We start from the raw sequence: 24436 nt of genomic DNA, 5'->3' as shown, positions 1-24436 counted from the left end.
TGGAAATATCTACACAGCTATCTCTTTACACATGGAAATAACTACACCGCTATCTGTATGAACATGGAAATATCTACACCGCCATCTGTATGAACTTGGAAATATCTGCACCGCCATCTGTATGAACATATAAATATCTACACCGCCATCTGTATTAAGATGGAGATATCTACACCGCTATCTGAATAAACATGGAAATATCTACACCGCTATCTGTATAAACATGGAAATATCTACACCACTATCTGTACAAACATGGAAATATCTACACCGCAACCTGTATAAACATGGAAATATCAGCACCGCTATCTGAATGAACCTGGAACTATCTACACCGCTATCTGTATGAACATGGAAATATCTACACCGCTATCTGTATGAACATGGAAATATCTACACCGCCATCTGTCTGAACATATAAATATCTACACCGCCATCTGTACTAAGAAGTAAATATCTAAACCGCTATCAGTATAAAGATGGAAATATCTACACCGCTGCCTGTATGAACATGGAAATAGCTACACCGCTATCTGTATGAACATGGAAATATCTACACCGCTATCTGTATGAACATGGATATATCCACACAGCCATCTGGATGAACATGGAAATATCTACACCGCTATCTGTGTAAACATGCATACATCTTCACCGCTATCTGTATAAACATGGAAATATCTACACCGCTATCTGTATAAACATGGAAATATCTACACCACTATCTGTACAAACATGGAAATATCTACACCGCAACCTGTATAAAAATGGAAATATCAGCACCGCTATCTGAATGAACCTGGAACTATCTACACCGCTATCTGTATGAACATGGAAATATCTACACCGCTATCTGTATGAACATGGAAATATCTACAAACCTATCTGAATGAACATGGAAATATCTACACCGCTATCTGTTTGAACATGTAAATATCTATACCGCTATCTGCATGAAAATGGAAATATCTACAAAGCTATCTGCATATACATGGAAATGTCTACACAGCTATCTCTTTACACATGGAAATAACTACACCGCTATATCTATAAACTTGGAAATATCTACACCACCGTCTGTATGAACATGGAAATATCTGCACCGCCATATGTATGAACATATAAATATCTACACCGCCATCTGTATTAAGAAGGAAATATCTAAACCGCTATCTGTATAAACTTGGAAATATCTACACCGCTGCCTGTATAAACATGGAAATATCAGCACCGCTCTCTGTATGAAAATGGAAATATCTACACCGCTATCTGTATGAACATGGAAATATCTACACTGCTATCTGTATGAACATGGAAATAGCTACACCGTTATCTGTATGAAAATGGAAATAGCTACACCGCTCTCTGTATGAACATGGAAATATCTACACCGCTATCTGTATGAACATGGATATATCTACACAGCCATCTGGATGAACATGGAAATATCTACACCGCTATCTGTATGAACATGGAAATATCTACACCGCTACCTGTGAACATGGATATATCTACACAGCCATCTGGATGAACATGGAAATATCTACACCTCTATCTGTGTAAACATGCATACATCTTCACCACTATCTGTATAAACATGGAAATATCTGCACCGCTATCGGTATGAACATGGAAATATCCACACCGCTATCTGTATGAACATGGAAATACCTACACCGCTATCTGTTTGGACATGGAAATATCTACACCGCTATCTGCATGAAAATGGAAATATCTACACTGCTATCTGCATATACATTTAAATATATACACAGCTATCTCTTTACACATGGAAATAACTACACCACTATCTGTATGAACATGGAAATATCTACACCGCCATCTGTATGAACATGGAAATATCTGCACCGCCATCTGTATGAACATATAAATATCTACACCGACATCTGTATTAAGATGGAGATATCTACACTGCTATCTGTATAAACATGGAAATCTCTACACCGCCATCTGTCTGAACATATAAATATCTACACAGCCATCTGTACTAAGAAGTAAGTATCTAAACCGCTATCTGTATAAAGATGGAAATATCTACACCGCTGCCTGTATGAACATGGAAATAGCTACACCGCTATCTGTATGAACATGGAAATATCTACACCGCTATCTGTATGAACATGGATATATCCACACAGCCATCTGGATGAACATGGAAATATCTACACCGCTATCTGTGTAAACATGCATACATCTTCACCGCTATCTGTATAAACATGGAAATATCTACACCGCTATCTGTATGAACATGGAAATATCTACACCGCTATCTGTATGAACATGGAAATATCTACACAGCTATCTGCATGAAAATGGAAATATCTACACAGCTATCTGCATATACATGGAAATATCTACACAGCTATCTCTTTACACATGGAAATAACTACACCGCTATCTGTATGAAAATGGAAATATCTACACCGCCATCTGTATGAACATGGAAATATCTGCACTGCCATCTGTATGAACATATAAATATCTACACCGCCATCTGTATTAAGATGGAGATATCTACACCGCTATCTGTATAAACATGGAAATATCTACACCGCTATCTGTATAAACAGGGAAATATCTCCACCACTATCTGTATAAACATGGAAATATCAGCACCGCTATCTGTATGAACATGGAAATACCTTCAACGCCATCTGTATGAACATGGATATATCTACACAGCCATCTGGATCAACATGGAAATATCTACACCGCTATCTGTATGAACATGGAAATAGCTACACCGCTATCTGTATGAACATGGAAATATCAACACCACTATCTGTATGAACATGGAAATATCTACACCGCTATCTGTATGAACATGGAAATATCTTCACTGCTATCTGTATGAACATGGATATATCTACACAGCCATCAGGATGAACATGGAAATATCTACACCGCTATCTGTATGAACATGGAAATAGCTACACCGCTATCTGTATGAACATGGAAATATCTACACCGCTATCTGTATGAACATGGAAATATCTACACCGCTATCTGTATGAACATGGAAATATCTTCGCCGCCATCTGTGTGAACATAGATATATCTACAGAGCCATCTTGATGAACATGGAAATATCTACACAGCTATCTGTATGAACATGGAAATTTATACACCGCTATCAGTGTAAACATGCATACATCTTCACCGCTATCTGTATAAACATGGAAATATCTACACCGCTATCTGTATGAACATGGAAATATCTACACCGCTATCTGTTTGAACATGGAAATATCTACACCGCTTTCTGCATGAAAATGGAAATATCTACACAGCTATCTGCATATACATGGAAATATCTTCAAAGCTATCTCTTTACACATGGAAATAACTACACCGCTATCTCTATAAACATGGAAATATCTACACCGCCATCTGTATGAACATGGAAATATCTGCATCGCCATCTGTATGAACATATAAATATCTACACCGCCATCTGTATTAAGATGGAGATATCTACACCGCTATCTGTATAAACCTGGAAATATCTACACCGCTACCTGTATAAACATGGAAATATCAGCACCGCTCTCTGTATGAACTTGGAAATATCTACACCGCTATCTATACGAACATGGAAATATCTACACCGATATCTGTATGAACATGGAAATAGCTACACCGCTATGTGTATGAACAAGGAAATATCTACACCACTCTCTGTATGAACATGGATATATCTAAACAGCCATCTGGATGAACATGGAAATATCTACACCGCTATCTGTGAAAACATGCATATATCTTCACCGCTCTCTGTATAAACATGGAAATATCTACAGCGCTATCTGTATGAACATGGAAATAGTTACACCGCTATCTGTACGAACATGGAAATATCTACACCGCTATCAGTATGAACATGGATATATCTAAACAGCCATCTGGATGAACATGGAAATATCTACACCGCTATCTGTGTAAACATGCATACATCTTCACCGCTATCTATATAAACATGGAAATATCTACACCACTATCTGTATCAACATGCAAATATCTACAAAGCTACCTGTATAAACATGGAAATATCAGCACCGCTATCTGTATGAACATGGAAATAGCTACACCGCTATCTGTATGAACATGCAAATATCTACACCACTATCTGTATGAACATGGAAATATCTACACCACTATCTGTATGAACATGAATATATCTACACAGCCATCTGGATGAACATGGAAATATCTAGACCGCTATCTGTATGAACATGGAAATATCTACACCGCTATCTGGGTAAACATGCATACATCTTCACCGCTATCAGTATAAACATGGAAATATCTACACCGCTATATGTATGAACATGGAAATAGCTACACTGCTATCTGTATGAACATGGAAATATCTTCTCCGCTATCTGCATGAACATGGATACATCTACACAGCCATCTGGATGAACATGGAAATATCTACACCGCTATCTGTGTAAACATGCATACATCTTCACCGCTATCTGTATAAACATGGAAATATATACACCGCTATCTGTATGAGCATTGAAATATCTACACCGCTATCTGTATGAACATGGAAATATCTACACCGCTATCTGTTTGAACATGGAAATATCTACACCGCTATCTGCATGAAAATGGAAATATCTACACTGCTATCTGCATATACATGGAAATATCTACACAGCTATCTCTTTACACATGGAAATAACTACACCGCTATCTGTATGAACATGGAAATATCCACACCGCCATCTGTATGAACATGGAAATATCTGCACCGCCATCTGTATGAACATATAAATATCTACACCGCCATCTGTATTAAGATGGAGATATCTACACCGCTATCTGTATAAACATGGAAATATCTACACCGCTATCTGTATAAACATGGAAATATCTACACCGCTATCTGTATAAACATGGAAATATCTACACCGCTACCTGTATAAACATGGAAATATCAGCACAGCTATCTGTATGAACATGGAAATATCTACACCGATATCTGTATGAACATGGAAATATCTACACCGCTATCTGTATGAACATGGAAATATCTACACCGCTACCTGTATAAACATGGAAATATCTACACCGCTACCTGTATAAACATGGAAATATCAGCACCGCTATCTGTATGAACATGGAAATATCTACACCGCTATCTCTATGAACATGGAAATATCTACACCGCTATCTGTATGAACATGGAAATATCTACACCGCTACCTGTATAAACATGGAAATATCAGCACCGCTATCTGTATGAACATGGAAATATCTGCACCGCTATCTGTATGAAGATGGAAATATCTACACCGCTATCTGTATGAACATGGAAATATCTACAAAGCTATCTGAATGAACATGGAAATATCTACACCGCTATCTGTTTGAACATGGAAATATCTACACCGCTATCTGCATGAAAATGGAAATATCTACAAAGCTATCTGCATATACATGGAAATATCTACACAGCTATCTCTTTACACATGGAAATAACTACACCACTATCTGTATGAACATGGAAATATCTACACCGCCGTCTGTATGAACATGGAAATATCTGCACCGCCATCTGTATGAACATATAAATATCTACACCGCCATCTGTATTAAGATGGAGATATCTACACTGCTATCTGTATAAACATGGAAATATCAACACCGCCATCTGTATGAACACATAAATATCTACACCGCCATCTGTATTAAGAAGGAAATATCTAAACCGCTATCTGTATAAACAAGGAAATATCTACACCGCTGCCTGTATAAACATGGAAATATCAGCACCGCTATCTGTTTGAACATGGAAATATCTACACCGCTATCTGTAGGAACATAGAAATAGCTACACCGCTGCCTGTATAAACATGGAAATATCAGCACCGCTATCTGTATGAACATGGAAATATCTACACCACAATCTGTATGAACATGGATATATCTACACAGCCATCTGGATGAACATGGAAATATCTACACCACTATCTGTATGAACATGGAAATATCTACACCGCTATCTGTGTAAACATGCATACATCTTCACCGCTATCAGTATAAACATGGAAATATCTACACCTCTATCTGTATGAACATGGAAATAGCTACACCGCTATCTGAATGAACATGGAAATATCTACACCGCTACCTGTATAAACATGGAAATATCATCACCGCTATCTGTATGAACATGGAAATATCTACACCGCTATCTGTATGAACATGGAAATATCTACACCGCTATCTGTATGAACATGGAAATATCTACAAAGCTATCTGAATGAACATGGAAATATCTACACCGCTATCTGTTTGAACATGTAAATATCTACACCGCTATCTGCATGAAAATGGAAATATCTACACTGCTATCTGCATATACATTTAAATATCTACACAGCTATCTCTTTACACATGGAAATAACTACACCACTATCTGTATGAACATGGAAATATCTACACCGCCATCTGTATGAACATGGAAATATCTGCACCGCCATCTGTATGAACATATAAATGTCTACACCGCCATCTGTATTAAGATGGAGATATCTACACTGCTATCTGTATAAATATGGAAATATCAACACCGCCACCTGTATGAACACATAAATATCTACACCGCCATCTGTATTAAGAAGGAAATATCTAAACCGCTATCTGTATAAACATGGAAATATCTACACCGCTGCCTGTATAAACATGGAAATATCAGCACCGCTATCTGTTTGAACATGGAATTATCTACACCACTATCTGTAGGAACATAGAAATAGCTACACCGCTGCCTGTATAAACATGGAAATATCTACACCGCTATCTGTGTAAACATGCATACATCTTCACCGCTATCTGTATAAACATGGAAATATCTACACCGCTATCTGTATGAACATGGAAATATCTACACCGCTATCTGTTTGAACATGGAAATATCTACACCGCTATCTGCATGATAATGGAAATATCTACACTGCTATCTGCATATACATGGAAATATCTACACAGCTATCTCTTTACACATGGAAATAACTACACCGCTATCTGTATGAACATGGAAATATCCACACCGCCATCTGTATGAACATGGAAATATCTGCACCGCCATCTGTATGAATATATAAATATCTACACCGCCATATGTATTAAGATGGAGATATCTACACCGCTATCTGTATAAACATGGAAATATCTACACCGCTATCTGTATAAACATGGAAATATCTACACCGCTATCTGTATAAACATGGAAATATCTACACCGCTACCAGTATAAACATGGAAATATCAGCACCGCTATCTGTATGAACATGGAAATATCTACACCGCTATCTGTATGAACATGGTAATATCTACACCGCTATCTGTATGAACATGGAAATATCTACACCGCTATCAGTGTGAACAAGGAAATATCTACACCGCTATCTGTATGAACATGGACATATCCACACAACCCTCTGGATGAACATGGAAATATCCACACAGCTATCTGTGTAAACATGCATACATCTTCACCGCTATCTGTATAAACATGGAAATATCTACAGCGCTATCTGTATGAACATGGAAATATCTACACCGCCATCTGTATGAACATGGAAATATCTGCACCGCCATCTGTATGAACATATAAATATCTAAACCGCCATCTGTATTAAGATGGAGATATCTACACCGCTATCTGAATAAACATGGAAATATCTACACCGCCATCTGTATGAACATGGAAATATCTGCACCGCCATCTGTATGAACATATAAATATCTACACCGCCATCTGTATTATTTTGGAGATATCTACACCGCTATCTGTATAAACATGGAAATATCTAAACTGCTATCTGTATAAACATAGAAATATCTACACCGCTGCCTGTATAACCATGGAAATATCAGCACCGCTATCTGTATGAACATGGAAATATCAACACCGCTATCTGTATTAACATGGAAATATCTACACTGCTATCTGTATGAACATGGAAATATCTACACCGTTCTCCGTATGAACACGGAAATATCTACACCGCTATCTGTATGAAAATGGAAATATCTACAAAGCTATCTGAATGAACATGGAAATATCTACACCGCTATCTGTTTGAACATGTAAATATCTACACCGCTATCTGCATGAAAATGGAAATATCTACAAGCTATCTGCATATTCATGGAAATATCTACACAGCTATCTCTTTACACATGGAAATAACTACACCGCTATATCTATAAACATGGAAATATGTACACCGCCATCTGTATGAATATGGAAATATCTGCACCGCCATCTGTATGAACATATAAATATCTTCACCGCCATCTGTATTAAGAAGGAAATATCTAAACTGCTGTTTAAACATGGAAATATCTACACCGCTGCCTGTATAAACATGGAAATATCAGCACCGCTCTCTGTAAGAGAATGGAAATATCTACACCGCTATCTGTATGAACATGGAAATATCTAAACTGCTATCTGTATGAACATGGAAATAGCTACACCGTTTTCTGTATGAACATGGAAATAGCTACACCGCTATCTGTATGAACATGGAAATATCTACACCGCTATCTGTATGAACATGGAAATAGCTACACCGTTATCTGTATCAACATGGAAATAGCTACACCGCTATCTGTATGAACATGGAAGTATCTACACCGCTATCTGTATGAACATGGATATATCTACACAGCCATCTGGATGAACATGGAAATATCTACACCGCTATCTGTATGAACATGGAAATATCTACCCCGCTATCTGTGTGAACATGGATATATCTACACAGCCATCTGGATGAACATGGAAATATCTACACCGCTATCTGTGTAAACATGCATACATCTTCACCGCTATCTGTAAAAACATGGAAATATCTACACCGCTATCTGTATGAACATGGAAATATCTACCCGGCTATCTGTATGAACATGGAAATATCTACACCGCTATCTGTTTGAACATGGAAATATCTACACCGCTATCTGCATGAAAATGGAAATATCTACACAGCTGTCTGCATATACATGGAAATATCTACACTGCTATCTCTTTACACATGGAAATAACTACACCGCTATCTGTATGAACATGGAAATACCTACACCGCCATCTGTATGAACATGGAAATATCTGCACCGCCATCTGTATGAACATATAAATATCTACACCGCCATCTGTATTAAGATGGAGATATCTACACCGCTATCTGTATAAACATGGAAATATCTACACCGCTATCTGTATAAACAGGGAAATATCTACACCACTATCTGTATAAACATGGAAATATCAGCACTGCTACCTTTATGAACATGGAAATATCAGCCCCTCTATCTGTATGAACATGGAAGTGTCTACACCGCTATCAGTATGAACATGGAAATATCTACACCGCTATCTGTATGAACATGGAAATACCTTCACCGCCATCTGTATGAACATGGATATATCTACACAGCCATCTGGATGAACATGGAAATATCTACACCGCTATCTGTATGAACATGGAAATAGCTACACCGCTATCTGTATGAACATGGAAATATCTACACCACTATCTGTATGAACATGGAAATATCTACACCGCTATCTGTATGAACATGGAAATATCTTCACCGCTATCAGTATGAACATGGATATATCTACACAGCCATCTGGATGAACATGGAAATATCTACACCGCTATCTGTATGAACTTGGAAATAGCTACACCGCTATCTGTATGAACATGGAAATATCTACACCGCTATCTGTATGAACATGGAAATATCTACACCGCTATCTGTATGAACATGGAAATATCTTCACCGCCATGTGTATGAACATGGATATATCTACAGAGCCATCTTGATGAACATGGAAATATCTACACAGCTATCTGTATGAACATGGAAATTTATACACCGCTATCTGTGTAAACATGCATACATCTTCTCCGCTATCTGTATAAACATGGAAATATCTACACCGCTATCTGTATGAACATGGAAATATCTAGACCGCTATCTGTTTGAACATGGAAATATCTACACCGCTTTCTGCATAAAAATGGAAATATCTACACAGCTATCTGCATATACATGGAAATATCTTCAAAGCTATCTCTTTACACATGGAAATAACTACACCGGTATCTCTATAAACATGGAAATATCTACACCGCCATCTGTATGAACATGGAAATATCTGCATTGCCATCTGTATGAACATATAAATAGCTACACCGCCATCTGTATTAAGTTGGAGATATCTACACCGCTATCTGTATAAACCTGGAAATATCTACACCGCTACCTGTATAAACTTGGAAATATCAGCACCGCTCTCTGATTGAACTCGGAAATATCTACACCGGTATCTGTACGAACATGGAAATATCTACACCGCTATCTATATGAACATGGAAATAGCTACACCGCTATCTGTATGAACAAGGAAATATCTACACCACTATCTGTATGAACATGGAAATATCTACACTGCTATCTGTGAAAACATGCATATATCTTCACCGCTATCTGTATAAACTTGGAAATATCTACACCACTATCTGTATGAACATGGAAATATCTACACCACTATCTGTATGAACATGGATATATCTACACAGCCATCTGGATGAACATGGAAATATCTACACCACTATCTGTATGAACATGGAAATATCTACACCGCTATCTGTGTAAACATGCATAAATCTTCACCGCTATCAGTATAAACATGGAAATATCTACACCGCTATCTGTATGAACATGGAAATAGCTACACCGCTATCTGTATGAACATGGAAATATCTACACCGCTATCTGTATGAACATGGATATATCTACACAGCCATCTGGATGAACATGGAAATATCTACACCGCTATCTGTGTAAACATTGATACATCTTCACCGCTATCTGTATAAACATGGAAATATCTACACCGCTATCTGTATGAACATTGAAATATCTACACCGCTATCTGTATGAACATGGAAATACCTACACCGCTATCTGTTTGAACATGGAAATATCTACACCGCTATCTGCATGAAAATGGAAATATCTACACTGCTATCTGCATATACATGGAAATATCTACACAGCTATCTCTTTACACATGGAAATAACTACACCGCTATCTGTATGAACATGGAAATATCCACACCGCCATCTGTATGAACATGGAAATATCTGCACCGCCATCTGTATGAACATATAAATATCTACACCGCCATCTGTATTAAGATAGAGATATCTACACTGCTATCTGTATAAACATGGAAATATCTACACCACTATCTGTATAAACATGGAAATATCAGCACCGCTACCTTTATGAACATGGAAATATCAGCCCCTCTATCTGTATGAAAATAGAAGTATCTACACCGCTATCAGTATGAACATGGAAATATCTACACCGCTATCTGTATGAACATGGAAATTCCTTCACCGCCATCTGTATTAAGAAGGAAATATCTAAACTGCTGTTTAAACATGGAAATATCTACACCGCTGCCTGTATAAACATGGAAATATCAGCACCGCTCTCTGTAAGAGAATGGAAATATCTACACCGCTATCTGTATGAACATGGAAATATCTAAACTGCTATCTGTATGAACATGGAAATAGCTACACCGTTTTCTGTATGAACATGGAAATAGCTACACCGCTATCTGTATGAACATGGAAATATCTACACCGCTATCTGTATGAACATGGAAATAGCTACACCGTTATCTGTATCAACATGGAAATAGCTACACCGCTATCTGTATGAACATGGAAGTATCTACACCGCTATCTGTATGAACATGGATATATCTACACAGCCATCTGGATGAACATGGAAATATCTACACCGCTATCTGTATGAACATGGAAATATCTACCCCGCTATCTGTGTGAACATGGATATATCTACACAGCCATCTGGATGAACATGGAAATATCTACACCGCTATCTGTGTAAACATGCATACATCTTCACCGCTATCTGTAAAAACATGGAAATATCTACACCGCTATCTGTATGAACATGGAAATATCTACCCGGCTATCTGTATGAACATGGAAATATCTACACCGCTATCTGTTTGAATATGGAAATATCTACACCGCTATCTGCATGAAAATGGAAATATCTACACAGCTATCTGCATATACATGGAAATATCTACACTGCTATCTCTTTACACATGGAAATAACTACACCGCTATCTGTATGAACATGGAAATACCTACACCGCCATCTGTATGAACATGGAAATATCTGCACCGCCATCTGTATGAACATATAAATATCTACACCGCCATCTGTATTAAGATGGAGATATCTACACCGCTATCTGTATAAACATGGAAATATCTACACCGCTATCTGTATAAACAGGGAAATATCTACACCACTATCTGTATAAACATGGAAATATCAGCACTGCTACCTTTATGAACATGGAAATATCAGCCCCTCTATCTGTATGAACATGGAAGTGTCTACACCGCTATCAGTATGAACATGGAAATATCTACACCGCTATCTGTATGAACATGGAAATACCTTCACCGCCATCTGTATGAACATGGATATATCTACACAGCCATCTGGATGAACATGGAAATATCTACACCGCTATCTGTATGAACATGGAAATAGCTACACCGCTATCTGTATGAACATGGAAATATCTACACCACTATCTGTATGAACATGGAAATATCTACACCGCTATCTGTATGAACATGGAAATATCTTCACCGCTATCAGTATGAACATGGATATATCTACACAGCCATCTGGATGAACATGGAAATATCTACACCGCTATCTGTATGAACTTGGAAATAGCTACACCGCTATCTGTATGAACATGGAAATATCTACACCGCTATCTGTATGAACATGGAAATATCTACACCGCTATCTGTATGAACATGGAAATATCTTCACCGCCATCTGTATGAACATGGATATATCTACAGAGCCATCTTGATGAACATGGAAATATCTACACAGCTATCTGTATGAACATGGAAATTTATACACCGCTATCTGTGTAAACATGCATACATCTTCTCCGCTATCTGTATAAACATGGAAATATCTACACCGCTATCTGTATGAACATGGAAATATCTAGACCGCTATCTGTTTGAACATGGAAATATCTACACCGCTTTCTGCATAAAAATGGAAATATCTACACAGCTATCTGCATATACATGGAAATATCTTCAAAGCTATCTCTTTACACATGGAAATAACTACACCGGTATCTCTATAAACATGGAAATATCTACACCGCCATCTGTATGAACATGGAAATATCTGCATTGCCATCTGTATGAACATATAAATAGCTACACCGCCATCTGTATTAAGTTGGAGATATCTACACCGCTATCTGTATAAACCTGGAAATATCTACACCGCTACCTGTATAAACTTGGAAATATCAGCACCGCTCTCTGATTGAACTCGGAAATATCTACACCGGTATCTGTACGAACATGGAAATATCTACACCGCTATCTATATGAACATGGAAATAGCTACACCGCTATCTGTATGAACAAGGAAATATCTACACCACTATCTGTATGAACATGGAAATATCTACACTGCTATCTGTGAAAACATGCATATATCTTCACCGCTATCTGTATAAACTTGGAAATATCTACACCACTATCTGTATGAACATGGAAATATCTACACCACTATCTGTATGAACATGGATATATCTACACAGCCATCTGGATGAACATGGAAATATCTACACCACTATCTGTATGAACATGGAAATATCTACACCGCTATCTGTGTAAACATGCATAAATCTTCACCGCTATCAGTATAAACATGGAAATATCTACACCGCTATCTGTATGAACATGGAAATAGCTACACCGCTATCTGTATGAACATGGAAATATCTACACCGCTATCTGTATGAACATGGATATATCTACACAGCCATCTGGATGAACATGGAAATATCTACACCGCTATCTGTGTAAACATTGATACATCTTCACCGCTATCTGTATAAACATGGAAATATCTACACCGCTATCTGTATGAACATTGAAATATCTACACCGCTATCTGTATGAACATGGAAATACCTACACCGCTATCTGTTTGAACATGGAAATATCTACACCGCTATCTGCATGAAAATGGAAATATCTACACTGCTATCTGCATATACATGGAAATATCTACACAGCTATCTCTTTACACATGGAAATAACTACACCGCTATCTGTATGAACATGGAAATATCCACACCGCCATCTGTATGAACATGGAAATATCTGCACCGCCATCTGTATGAACATATAAATATCTACACCGCCATCTGTATTAAGATAGAGATATCTACACTGCTATCTGTATAAACATGGAAATATCTACACCACTATCTGTATAAACATGGAAATATCAGCACCGCTACCTTTATGAACATGGAAATATCAGCCCCTCTATCTGTATGAAAATAGAAGTATCTACACCGCTATCAGTATGAACATGGAAATATCTACACCGCTATCTGTATGAACATGGAAATTCCTTCACCGCCATCTGTATGAACATGGATATATCTACACAGCCATCTGAATGAACATGGAAATATCTACACCGCTATCTGTATGAACAGGGATATATCTACACAGCCATCTGGATGAACATGGAAATATCTGCACCGCTATCTGTGTAAACATGCATACATCTTCACCGCTATCTATATAAAGATGGAAATATCTACACCACTATCTGTATGAATATGCAAATATCTACACCGCTACCTATATAAACATGGAAATATCAGCAGTGCTATCTGTATGAACATGGAAATATCTACACCGCTATCTGTATGAACATGCAAATATCTACACCACTATCTGTATGAACATGGAAATATCTACACCACTATCTGTATGAACATGGATATATCTACACAGCCATCTGGATGAACATGGAAATATCTACACCACTATCTGTATGAACATGGAAATATCTACACCGCTATCTGTGTAAACATGCATACATCTGCACCGCTATCAGTATAAACATGGAAATATCTACACCGCTATCTGTATGAACATGGAAATAGCTACACCGCTATCTGTATGAACATGGAAATATCTACACCGCTATCTGTATGAACATGGATATATCTACACAGCCATCTGGATGAACATGGAAATATCTACACCACTATCTGTGTAAACATTGATACATCTTCACCGCTATCTGTATAAACATGGAAATATCTACACCGCTATCTGTATGAACATGGAAATACCTACACCGCTATCTGTTTGAACATGGAAATATCTACACCGCTATCTGCATGAAAATGGAGATATCTACACTGCAATCTGCATATACATGGAAATATCTACACAGCTATCTCTTTACACATGGAAATAACTACACCGCTATCTGTATGAACATGGAAATATCTGCACGGCTATCTGTATTAACATATAAATATCTACACCTCCATCTGTATTAAGATGGAGATATCTGCACCGCTATCTGTATGAACATGGAAATATCCACACCGCTATCTGTATGAACATGGAAATATCCACACCGCCATCTGTATGAACATGGAAATATCTGCACCGCCATCTGTATGAACATATAAATATCTACACCGCCATCTGTATTAAAATGGAGATAACTACACCGCTATCTGTATAAACATGGAAATATCTACACCGCTATCTGTTTGAACATGGAAATATCTACACCACTATCTGCATGAAAATGGAAATATCTACACAGCTATCTGCATATACATGGAAATATCTACACAGCTATCTCTTTACACATGGAAATAACTACACCGCTATCTGTATGAACATGGAAATATCCACACCGCCATCTGTATGAACATGGAAATATCTGCACCGCCATCTGTATGAACATATAAATATCTACACTGCCATCTGTATTAAGATGGAGATATCTACACCGCTATCTGCATAAACATGGAAATATCTACACCGCTATCTGTATAAACATGGAAATGTATACACCGCTATCTGTATAAACATGGAAATATCTACACCGCTACCTGTATAAGCATGGAAATATCAGCACCGCTATAAGTATGAACATGGAAATATCTACACCGCTATCTGTATGAACATGGAAATATCTACACCGCTATCTGTATGAACATGGAAATATCTACACTGCTATCTGTATGAACATGGAAATATCTACACCGCTATCTGTACGAACATGGAAATATCTACAAAGCTATCTGAATGAACATGGAAATATCTACACCGCTATCTGTTTGAACATGTAAATATCTACATCGCAATCTGCATGAAAATGGAAATATCTACAAAGCTATCTGCATATACATGGAAATATCTACACAGCTATCTCTTTACACATGGAAATAACTACACCGCTATATCTATAAACATGGAAATATCTACACTGCTATCTGTATAAACATGGAAATATCTACACCGCTATCTGTATAAACATGGAAATATCTACACCACTACCTGTATAAACATGGAAATATCAGCACCGCTATCTGTATGAACATGGAATTATCTACACCGCAATCTGTATGAACATGGAAATATCTACAAAGCTATCTGTTTGAACATGTAAATATCTACACCACTCTCTGTATGAAAATGGAAATATCTACAAAGCTATCTGCATATACATGGAAATATCTACACAGCTATCTCTTTACACATGGAAATAACTACACTGTTATATCTATAAACATGGAAATATCTACACTGCCATCTGTATGAACATGGAAATATCTGCACCGCCATCTGTATGAACATATAAATATCTACACCGCCATCTGTATTAAGAAGGAAATATCTAAACGGCTATCTGTATAAACATGGAAATATCTACGCCGCTGCCTGTATAAACATGGAAATATCAGCACCGCTATCTGTATGAACATGGAAGTATCTACACCGCTATCTGTATCAACATGGAAATATCTACACTGCTATCTGTATGAACATGGAAATAGATACACCATTATCTGTATGAACATGGAAATAGCTACACCACTATCTGTATGAACATGGAAATATCTACACCGCTATCTGTATGAACATGGATATATCTACACAGATATCTGGATGAACATGGAAATATCTACACCGCTATCTGTATGAACATGGAAATATCTACACTGCTATCTGTATGAACATGGATATATCTACACAGCCATCTGGATGAACATGGAAATATCTACACCGCTATCTGTGTAAACATGCATACATCTTCACCGCTATCTGTATAAACATGGAAATATATACACCGCTATCTGTATGAACATGGAAATATCTACACCGCTATCTGTATGAACATGGAAATATCTACACCACTATCTGTTTGAACATGGAAATATCTACACCGCTATCTGCATGAAAATGGAAATATCTACACTGCTATCTGCATACACATGGAAATATCTACACAGCTATCTCTTTACACATGGAAATAACTACACCGCTATCTGTATGAACATGGAAATATCCACACCGCCATCTGTATGAACATGGAAATATCTGCACCGCCATCTGTATGAACATATAAATATCTGCACCGCCATCTGTATTAAGATGGAGATATCTACACCGCTATCTGCATAAACATGGAAATATCTACACCGCTATCTGTATAAACATGGAAACGTATACACCGCTATCTGTATAAACATGGAAATATCTACACCGTTACCTGTATAAGCATGGAAATATCAGCACCGCTATCTGTATGAACATGGAAATATCTTCACCGCTATCTGTATGAACATGGAAATATCTACACCGCTATCTGTATGAACATGGAAATGTCTACACCGCTACCAGTATGAACATGGAAATATCTACACCGCTATCTGTATGAACATGGATATATCTACACAGCCTTCTGGATGAACATGGAAATATCTACACCGCTATCTGTGTAAACATGCATACATCTTCACCGCTATCTGTATTAACATGGAAATATCTACATTGCTATCTGTATGATCATGGAAATATCTACACCGCTATCTGTTTGAAGATGGAAATATATACACCGCTATCTGCATGAAAATGGAAATATCTACACAGCTATCTGCATATACATGGAAATATCTACACAGCTATCTCTTTACACATGGAAATAACTACACCGCTATCTGTATGAACATGGAAATATCTACACCGCCATCTGTATGAACATGGAAATATCTGCACCGCCATCTGTATGAACATATAAATATCTACACCGCCATCTGTATTAAGATGGAGATATCTACACCGCTATCTGAATAAACATGGAAATATCTACACCACTATCTGTATAAACATGGAAATATCTACACCGCTATCAGTATAAACATGGAAATATCTACACGGCTACCTGTATAAACATGGAAATATCAGCACCGCTATCTGTATGAACATGGAAATATCTACACCGCTATCTGTATGAACACGGAAATATCTACACCGCTATCTGTATGAACATGGAAATATCTACAAAGCTATCTGAATGAACATGGAAATATCTACACCGCTATCTCTTTGAACATGTAAATATCTACACCGCTATCTGCATGAAAATGGAAATATCTACAAAGCTATCTGCATATACATGGAAATATCTACACAGCTATCTCTTTACACATGGAAATAACTACACCGCTATATCTATAAACATGGAAATCTCTACACCGCTATCTGTATAAACATGGAAATATCTACACCTCTATCTGTATAAACATGGAAATATCTACACCACTACCTGTATAAACATGGAAATATCAGCACCGCTATCTGTATGAACATGGAATTATCTACACCGCTATCTGTATGAACATGGAAATATCTACACCGCTATCTGTATGAACATGGAAATATCTACACCGCTATCTGTATGAACATGGAAATATCTACACCGCTATCTGTTTGAACATGGAAATATCTACAACGCTGTCTGCTTGAAAATGGAAATATCTACACAGCTATCTGCATACACATGGAAATATCTACACAGCTATCTCTTAACACATGGAAATAAGTACTCCGCTATCTCTATAAACATGGAAATATCTACATCGCAATCTGTATGTACATGGAAATATCTGCACCGCCATCTGTATGAACTTATAAATATCTACACCGCCATCTTTATTAAGAAAGAAATATCTAAACCGCTATCTGTATGAACATTGAAATATCTACACCGCTATCTGTATGAACATTGAAATATCTACACCGCTGCCTGTATAAACATGTAAATATCAGCACCGCTATCAGTATGAACATGGAAATATCTACACCGCTATCTGTATGAATATGGAAATATCTACACCGCTATCTGTATGAACATGGAAATAGCTACACCGCTATCTGTATGAACATGGAAATATCTACACAGCCATCTGGATGAACATGGAAATATCTACTCCGCTATCTGTGTAAACAGGCATAGATCTTCACCACTATCTGTAAAAACATGGAAATACCTTCACCGCTATCTGTATGAACATGGAAATACCTACACCGCTATCTGTATGAACATGGAAATATCTACACCGATATCTGTTTGAACATGGAAATATCTACACCGCTATCTGCATGAAAATGGAAATAGCTACACTGCTATCTGCATATACATGGAAATATCTACACAGCTATCTCTTTACACATGGAAATAACTACACCGCTATCTGTATGAACATGGAAATATCTACACCGCCATCTGTATGAACATGGAAATTTGTGCACCGCCATCTGTATGAACATATAAATATCTACACCGCCATCTGTATTAAGATGGAGATATCTACACTGCTATCTGTATAAACATGTAAATATCTACACCGCTATCTGTATAAACATGGAAATATCTACACCGCTATCTGTATAAACATGGAAATATCTACACCACTACCTGTATAAACATGGAAATATCAGCACCGCTATCTGTATGAACATGGAATTATCTACACCGCTATCTGTATGAACATGGAAATATCTACACCGCTATCTGTATAAACATGGAAATATCTACACCGCTACCTGTATAAACATGGAAATATCAGCACCGCTATCTGTATGAACATGGAAATATCTACACCGCTATCTGTATGAACATGGAAATATCTACACCGCTATCTACATGAACATGGAAATATCTACACCGCTACCTGTATAAACATGGAAATATCAGCACCGCTATCTGTATGAATATGGAAATATCTACACCGCTATCTGTATGAACATGGAAATATCTACACCGCTATCTGTATGAACATGGAAATATCTACAAAGCTATCTGAATGAACATGGAAATATCTACACCGCTATCTGTTTGAACATGTAAATATCTGCACCGCTATCTGCATGAAAATGGAAATATCTACAAAGCTATCTGCATATACATGGAAATATCTACACAGCTATCTCTTAACACATGGAAATAACTACACCGCTATATCTATAAACATGGAAATATCTACACCGCCATCTGTATGAACATGGAAATATCTGCACCGCCATCTGTATGAACATAAAAATATCTACACCGCCATCTGTATTAAGAAGGAAATATCTAAACCGCTATCTGTATAAACATGGAAATATCTACACCGCTGCCTGTATAAACATGGAAATATCAGCACCGATATCTGTATGAACATGGAAGTATCTACACCGCTATCTGTATCAACATGGAAATATCTACACTGCTATCTGTATGAACATGGAAATAGCTACACCATTATCTGTATGAACATGGAAATAGCTACACCACTATCTGTATGAACATGGAAATATCTACACCGCTATCTGTATAAACATGGATATATCTTCACAGCCATCTGGATGAACATGGAAATATCTACACCGCTATCTGTATGAACATGGAAATATCTACACCGCTATCTGTATGAACATGGATATATCTACACAGCCATCTGGATGAACATGGAAATATCTACACCGCTATCTTTGTAAACATGCATAGATCTTCACCGCTATCTGTATAAACATGGAAATATCTACAACGCTATCTCCATGAACATGGAAATATCTACACCGCTATCTGTATGAACATGGAAATATCTACACCGCTATCTGTTTGAACATGGAAATATCTACACCGCTATCTGTATGAAAATGGAAATATCTACACTGCTATCAGCATATACATGGAAATATCTACACAGCTATCTCTTTACACATGGAAATAACTACACCGCTATCTGTATGAACATGGAAATATCCACACCGCCATCTGTATGAACATGGAAATATCTGCACCGCCATCTGTATGAACATATAAATATCTGCACCGCCATCTGTATTAAGATGGAGATATCTACACCGCTATCTGCATATACATGGAAATATCTACACAGCTATCTGTATAAACATGGAAATGTATACACCACTATCTGTATAAACATGGAAATATCAACACCGCTACCTGTATAAGCATGGAAATATCAGCACCGCTATCTGTATGAACATGGAAATATCTACACCGCTATCTGTATGAACATGGAAATGTCTACACCGCTATCAGTATGAACATGGAAATATCTACACCGCTATCTGTATGAACATGGATATAACTACACAGCCCTCTGGATGAACATGGAAATATCCACACAGCTATCTGTGTAAACATGCATACATCTTCACCGCTATCTGTATAAACATGGAAATATCTACATTGCTATCTGTATGAACATGGAAATATCTACACCGCTATCTGTTTGAAGATGGAAATATATACACCGCTATCTGCATGAAAATGGAAATATCTACACAGCTATCTGCATATACATGGAAATATCTACACAGCTATCTCTTTACACATGGAAATAACCACACCGCCATCTGTATGAACATGGAAATATCTACCCCGCTATCTGTGTGAACATGGATATATCTACACAGCCATCTGGATGAACATGGAAATATCTACACCGCTATCTGTGTAAACATGCATACATCTTCACCGCTATCTGTAAAAACATGGAAATATCTACACCGCTATCTGTATGAACATGGAAATATCTACACGGCTATCTGTATGAACATGGAAATATCTACACCGCTATCTGTTTGAACATGGAAATATCTACACAGCTATCTGCATGAAAATGGAAATATCTACACAGCTATCTGCATATACATGGAAATATATACACAGCTATCTCTTTACACATGGAAATAACTACACCGCTATCTGTATGAACATGGAAATATCTACACCGCCATCTGTATGAACATGGAAATATCTGCACCGCCATCTGTATGAACGTATAAATATCTACACCGCCATCTGTATTAAGATGGAGATATCTACACCGCTATCTGTATAAACATGGAAATATCTACACCGCTATCTGTATAAACAGGGAAATATCTACACCACTATCTGTATAAACATGGAAATATCAGCACTGCTACCTTTATGAACATGGAAATATCAGCCCCTCTATCTGTATGAACATGGAAGTATCTACACCGCTATCAGTATGAACATGGAAATATCTACACCGCTATCTGTATGAACATGGAAATACCTTCACCGCCATCTGTATGAACATGGATATATCTACACAGCCATCTGGATGAACATGGAAATATCTACACCGCTATCTGTATGAACATAGAAATAGCTACACCGCTATCTGTATGAACATGGAAATATCTACACCACTATCTGTATGAACATGGAAATATCTACACCGCTATCTGTATGAACATGGAAATATCTTCACCGCTATCAGTATGAACATGGATATATCTACACAGCCATCTGGATGAACATGGAAATATCTACACCGCTATCTGTATGAACATGGAAATAGCTACACCGCTATCTGTATGAACATGGAAATATCTACACCGCTATCTGTATGAACATGGAAATATCTACACCGCTATCTGTATGAACATGGAAATATCTTCACCGCCATCTGTATGAACATGGATATATCTACAGAGCCATCTTGATGAACATGGAAATATCTACACAGCTATCTGTATGAACATGGAAATTTATACACCGCTATCTGTGTAAACATGCATACATCTTCACCGCTATCTGTATAAACATGGAAATATCTACACCGCTATCTGTATGAACATGGAAATAGCTACACCGCTATCTGTATGAACAAGGAAATATCTACACCACTATCTGTATGAACATGGAAATATCTACACCGCTATCTGTGAAAACATGCATATATCTTCACCGCTATCTGTATAAACATGGAAATATCTACACCGCTATCTGTATGAACATGGAAATAGCTACACCGCTATCTGTATGAACATGGAAATATCTACACCGCTATCTGTATGAACAGGGATATATCTACACAGCCATCTGGATGAACATGGAAATATCTGCACCGCTATCTGTGTAAACATGCATACATCTTCACTGCTATCTATATAAACATGGAAATATCTACACCACTATCTGTATGAACATGCAAATATCTACACCGCTACCTGTATAAACATGGAAATATCAGCACCGCTATCTGTATGAACATGGAAATAGCTACACCGCTATATGTATGAACATGCAAATATCTACACCACTATCTGTATGGACATGGAAATATCTACACCACTATCTGTATGAACATGGATATATCTACACAGCCATCTGGATGAACATGGAAATATCTACACCACTATCTGTATGAACATGGAAATATCTACACCGCTATCTGTGTAAACATGCATAAATCTTCACCGCTATCAGTATAAACATGGAAATATCTACACCGCTATCTGTATGAACATGGAAATATCTACACCGCTATCTGTATGAACATGGAAATATCTACACTGCTATCTGTATGAACATGGAAATATCTTCACCGCTATCAGTATGAACATGGATATATCTACACAGCCATCTGGATGAACATGGAAATATCTACACCGCTATCTGTATGAACTTGGAAATAGCTACACCGCTATCTGTATGAACATGGAAATATCTACACCGCTATCTGTATGAACATGGAAATATCTACACCGCTATCTGTATGAACATGGAAATATCTTCACCACCATCTGTATGAACATAGATATATCTACAGAGCCATCTTGATGAACATGGAAATATCTACACAGCTATCTGTATGAACATGGAAATTTATACACCGCTATCTGTGTTAACATGCATACATCTTCACCGCTATCTGTGTATACATGCATACATCTTCACCGCTATCTGTATAAACATGGAAATATCTACACCGCTATCTGTATGAACATGGAAATATCTACACCGCTATCTGTTTGAACATGGAAATATCTACACCGCTTTCTGCAAAAAAATGGAAATATCTACACAGCTATCTGCATATAC

Source organism: Gorilla gorilla, chromosome 18 (genome assembly GCF_029281585.2).
Source record: "Gorilla gorilla gorilla isolate KB3781 chromosome 18, NHGRI_mGorGor1-v2.1_pri, whole genome shotgun sequence".
Lineage (NCBI taxonomy): Eukaryota > Metazoa > Chordata > Mammalia > Primates > Hominidae > Gorilla > Gorilla gorilla.
Note: the sequence above shows the minus strand (reverse complement) of the source record.